Source organism: Nannobrachium achirus, assembly GCF_963921795.1.
Source record: "Nannobrachium achirus genome assembly, chromosome: 4".
NCBI classification, from domain to species: Eukaryota; Metazoa; Chordata; class Actinopteri; order Myctophiformes; family Myctophidae; genus Nannobrachium; species Nannobrachium achirus.
In genome coordinates this window covers 29,275,306-29,281,200 of record NC_137813.1, presented here as the reverse complement: position 1 = coordinate 29,281,200, position 5,895 = coordinate 29,275,306, and positions in this window count along the sequence as shown.

Sequence of the window (5,895 nt, the reverse complement as noted above, 5' to 3'; positions counted from 1 at the left end):
GCTGAGGCTTTTGCAGTTGCTCAGTGGCCATGTGGCCCCAGTGCCCTGAGACTGGGAGGTTGGTTTCCACTCCCTGTTGAACAGGGAGTGGGACGGTATACGCTCAACATTCAGACATGTTACCATTCAGACATTGACTTCTAATTGTCTGAGTGGCAACACTTCCATATTGAGGTTAGGGTTAGGTATAGGGTTAGTGTCTGAATGGGAGGATGTCTGAATGGCAGCATGTAACCGAGTGGGACTGGGAAGGATAGCGCGTTCCTCCACACGCAGTACACAAGTTGCTGGTGCTTCACAGCTATATGCAACATATGGTGAGAGAGAACAGGAGGTGAGAGAGCGAAGGTAGAAGTTAAAATGTCATTTGTTTACCAGAGATAGCATCTTGCCCTTGTCTATTTAAGGACAAACAGACGTTTCTATGTTTGTAGTGCTGTAGTTGCTCTTGTGATGTTAGTTTGCAATCTTTTATAGTAGCAGGTTTGGGGGTCCGTTTTAGATGGCAGGAAAATGTAAAGTGGAAACAGTGTTTCAGTGTTTAAATATAAAAAAGCCCCTTTTGTCCCTTTGCTTGTTTTGGTTTTGGTTTAATTGAAGTGGAATTCAGGAATTGTATACCTTCATCTCATTGGAATGCTCTATGTGTTCCAGCACAGATGGAGGGAGAGAGATAGGAGGACGCAGTGTCAAAATGTCATTTCTGCACGGAAGATATCATCATGCCCTTGTCTGTTCAGCCAAAAGAAACCCCACAGATTCTTTACGTTTTGTAATTATTTGCTCCTGTGATAAGCGCTAGATCTCGGCGAGGTCGATTTCAGTTCAATTTAACCCACCTGTGGTCGAGTCTAAAAAGTTATTCTAAATCCTAACACTGTCTAGAACCCCCAAAATTATATGAATTTGGCTGCCGACCCCATTTCCAAATACTGTGTTCCAGGGACCTCCAGAAGCAAAGAGTTGAGTAAAGAATTATCGCTTTAACACACACACACACACACACACACACACACACACACACACACACACACACACACACACACACACACACACACACAAATGAAGATTGAAGTTACTTTTGCTAAATAAACATTTCACCTCTTTTTCTTTACCATTTTGGAAACAAACTAGGGAACCGCTAGGAACCGGAACCGATAAGCAGAACAGGAACCGGGGTTATAAAAATCCTACCGATATCCATCCCTATGCACCGCTCACTTCACACGGGTGTGATTGTCACTTAAAAATGTAAAACTCATTTAATTCAAGTTATGATGACATGTATAGGAAGGAACCTGTTTTTTTTTTCCTTTTCTTTAAGAAAAAGGAAGAAGATGTTTTCAGCTGTTTTTGCATTTAAAATACCGGTACGTTGATTTGCATTGTAAAAGAACATACCCACTTCCCGTGCTGGACTTGTTGTTATTGAAAGCGATTCTTTCTCCCTCCTCCCTCTCTCTCTCCCTCTGAGGGAGAGAGAGAGGGAGAAAGAGTCTCTCTCCCTCTCTCTCTCTGTTCAGCACAGTGCTGCAGTACCGCATCACTCTCTGAAGTCTGCCCTTGGCTTCCCCTGCTTAATGCATTCAAAGCATTACACAAAAAAAGTGTGGGGAGATGTAGTTCTGCTGTACTAACACACATTCAATGTCACCATGATTTGACAAGGTTTTCGGCTAGATTGACGCACGTCCCCGTCCCCCCACATCCCCCCTCCCCAACCCACCCAAGGACATTTTGTCTCCGTTCAGCTTTGACGGCACACAGCCACAGGCCGCCTGTACAATGGCAGTGTTCAGAAATGATTGTTCTACTGTATGGAGGTGGGATGTGTATAGTGCAAAATTCCTGAGAGATGCATGCGTTCAGCACTTTCACCGTGGTTTCTCTATTTTGGGCATGTCGTTATACTATTAGGGCAGTGGTTCACAAACTGGGGAAAGTATTTTTGGGGGAAGGGTCCCTAGATGATTAGCTTATTGTGCAACGTTGTTTTCTCACTCAACAGACAAACATACAGTATAGGATGTGTATACAGGGTATCTAAGTTACAATTTAAGGACTGCGAAGACCTTTTTAATGCCAAATTGGCTAAATTGTCAAATATTACATGAGAAAGAGGCAAACATTGTGAAAATAAACGATCTTCAAGCTCACAGAGCTTGTAAATCGGCCCTTTTCAGCTTTCGGTGTATGACAAAGTACAAAGCTGTAATCCAGAATTTATTTTAGAGGTGGTCTCCCTACTCTTCCATTGAGAAATGGACCCTTTTTTTCTATAATGTTTTTATCCCACAATTTTGTAACCCATTTTCACCCAGTGCCAATTGCCTATCCTGGGCTCTGCTCTCCCTCTGCCACGCCTGGGCAGACAACGCACTGACCTCATGCTTCCTTCTATGCATGAGGAGTCCAAGTTCCTCCAAGTTGCTTCTTTTCACCTAACAGTGGGGATTTCCCCGGTTTGGACGTAGCACGTGGAAGGAACACGTTATTCCAACCAGTTCCTTTCCCCTCCATCAGGCGCCCCGGCTGGCCAGGGGGAGGCATTATAGAGACCAGGATTACTGCATGTTTTTGTGAGGGTATCTACCCTAGGAGACACGGGGAGAACATTCAAACTCCACACAGAAAGGCCTATTGCCAACCCCACCTAGGGTGTGGGCACTGATGACGCAGAGGAGGGAACATGCCCACAGCGTCCCCCGGCAGGAATCTAACCCAGGACCTTCTAGCTGTGAGGCGAAGCACTAACCACTGCGCCACCGTGCGCAGTACAGTAGACACCTACTGTTGACAACTAGTAATGCCCTAAGCTAATAGCGCAATATTGTCCCCTCACCAACTACGGATGCCTTGTAGAGCAGTATAAATTTGTCTCTTTTGGAAGACGCGGGTTTGATAATTAGCATCACAATAGCGCATCACCTCATGCCACACTATTAGCTTGTAGATCTGGTATTTGTGAAGATAAAGATGAACATCTTTGCAAATCTTTGAATATATAATATATATTCTTTAAGCGAACTTTTTATTAACTCAAATCGTTGCTTCAAAATATTTTGAGTCTGCATACAAAATGTGTCTCCTGACCAAGGGATGCCGGTTTGAATCCTGGGTATACCGTATAGGACATAGAAGTTATGTATCTGTAAGATTGTAGCTACAGATGGATAAGTGAACACAGAGGATTTGACCGTGTAGGTGAGAGAGTGAACCGGTCTTTCTGTTGAGGCAGCGAGGCGATCATGAACACCAAAAAGGTCACATTCCCCCGGCAAGAGATGAGAAAACAATGAGACCTGCTGTGACAAATAGGTCATTAAAAAAAGAATGACTCTCATGCTGTGGTTTGTGCTAATGTGGGGGAGGGAGGGAGGGAATTAATGGATATTGAATGATAGCGAATAGTGAGGGAAGAAGAGGTAAAAGGTATGAAAGAGTTTAATTTTCGAGCAAATTAGAAAATGAAGTGCAGTCAATGAGTGCATGGTGAACCAAGTGAGTGAATAGATGGTAAAATCAATTAGTTGTGGAGTGATCAAAAGTTGAATGAATGACTTGCTCATCGGCGCTCTGAAACATCGCTGTTCCGACCACCTAACCTTAACCCTAACCCTAACCTCAGTAAAACTAACGCTGGTGAATGCTAACCCGGTGAAATGCTAACCTGCCGACGCTGGTGAATGCTAAACCTGGTTTCGGAATGTTGATGTTTCGGAATGGAGAACTGCCCCCGAATGAATGAGTGAATCAACAAAAGGGTGAAAATCGTCACAAAGATGATTTTCCTTTTGTTGTTTCTGAAAATCATAGAATATTCTGCGTCGCTCCGATTTGCTCGCGGGAGCCCTCAAAAGATGCGCACGGGTGTCCTGGAATAATATACAAAGAGTGAGTGAATGGAGTGGCGGAAGCCAGGTATAGCTTCGTTCAATGGATTGAGAGAGAGAGACAGAGACAGGCAGAGAGAGAAAGAGAGCAGATAAAGAGTTGTATCAGCAGATGTTAGGTTAATGTCTTTAAATGTTTATGTCTCTATAAGATACTGTGAGAGAACCCTGATGGCATTATGGCCCTGTTGTCATTGTAAATAGAGGCGGTATCACCTCTCTCTCTCTCTCACACACACACACACGCACGCACGCACGCACAGTCGCACACACGTGCCGGTTAGGGTCATGGTTGTATGTATGTATGTTGTATCTCTGCAACTGTAGAGCTTACTTTTTTATTATGTATCTGTAAAGCACCCTGTGCATTTGTTCTGTGAAGGGTGCTACTGTATATAAATCAAGTTCATTCATTCATTCATACAACTAAGATGCAATTGGAAATTGCAAGTGTGGTTGCCATGACGCCAATCAGACCCGAGTATTCTCTGTGGTCACTGTTCATTGGTTCTCAAAGTGCGGTCCTTGGGGGAGGGAGGGCACGACGTGGTCCCCAGCAAAATGTGTTAATATTAATCACTTTAACCATATTTTATAGTTTGGTGATTCCAAAATAGAAGATATACAAGTTCATAGCATGTCACTCCGTACCACACTATGAGTTTGTGGATCTGCTATTTAAAAAATAATCTGCGTAAGGCGCTCTACAGACGGGCAGCGGTTGCCGGCGGGGCTCCCGCTTGGATCTGCGGGGACCGCGCCGCGTGATACACAAACACACCCACTCAGCGAGTAAACGCTGCGCGGTATATTAAAAAGATGAACACAATCCATCTCTCACTGCCCGCATACGCATGCACAAACGAGCACGCTCGCGGGGATTTTCACGGGACTGCGCCCGCTCGCCTCGCCGCCCCTAAACTTCGCTGCGCGGCCGAAATAGCCGCCCGCCTCTCATTGAAAATGAATTATAGGAGGCGGTGACCGCGTACCGTCTGGAACCCCCTAAAATCTTATATTTTAAACTCCAGCCTTTGCTTCTGGAGGTCCCTGGCGTAAAATATTTTTGAGATGGATGCCCGCTGTCAAATTCACAATCATTTTGGAGGCCCTTGACAGAACAAACGTTTGAGACCCACTGGTATAATATCATGTAATGCAATAGGCGACTACAGTGCTTTCCATAAGAATGCTATACTGTCACCAGAAGACGCTGAAGACAAATCACTTTATTTTTAACCTCTTCTCCCCTTCTCTCTCTCTCTGTTCTCCCCCCCTCCCGCCCCCGGCACCCTTTCTGTTGCTCCCTAATCTCCCTCCATTCCTCTTTCATCACTTCCTACTCAGTCTCTCCCTGGGTCCAGCAGAGGGATGTTTTCACGCTTCTGTCTTCTGCTGTTTTTGATTGGGTACTTGCGTAGGAGTTTGTGTGTGTGCGCGCGTGCGAGTGTGTGTGAGCGTGTGCATGTGTGCGAGATGCTCAGATGCAGGAAGAACGTGTGTAACTGTGTGCACTGAAACGCAGATCGCTGTGGGGTTTCGTTTTATTTTTGTTGTTTTTTTGGCAGATTAGCAGCAGGGGGTCAACTTTTCTAACTCTTCGAGTTTATCCACTAGCTTCATTCTTTCCTCTCTCTCTCCCACCCTCCTCTTCCTCTCCCCCCCTCCCTCCCTCCTCTTCGCACTCTGGGAGGAGCGGGAGTCATCGGCAAAGGTTTGAGCGTGCAGCGTAGGAAGAATTTGTACATGCTGTACATATAGTACAGTTTTTTGTAAAATATCATACAAACATCTCTCTCTCTATAGCCTATCTTCCTCTTGTCCTTCTCTCGCTCTCTCTGTAACGGCTCTCTCTCTCCCTAACTCTTCTATTCCTCTCAACATGTTTTCTTCTTCTTCTGTGAGTCCCTAATGCTCCGTTCACACTGGCAGACACAAAAGATGTACAACGATACAAAGCTACACAGCATATCTGTATCTGAAGTTGAAGCCGGCTCAATTT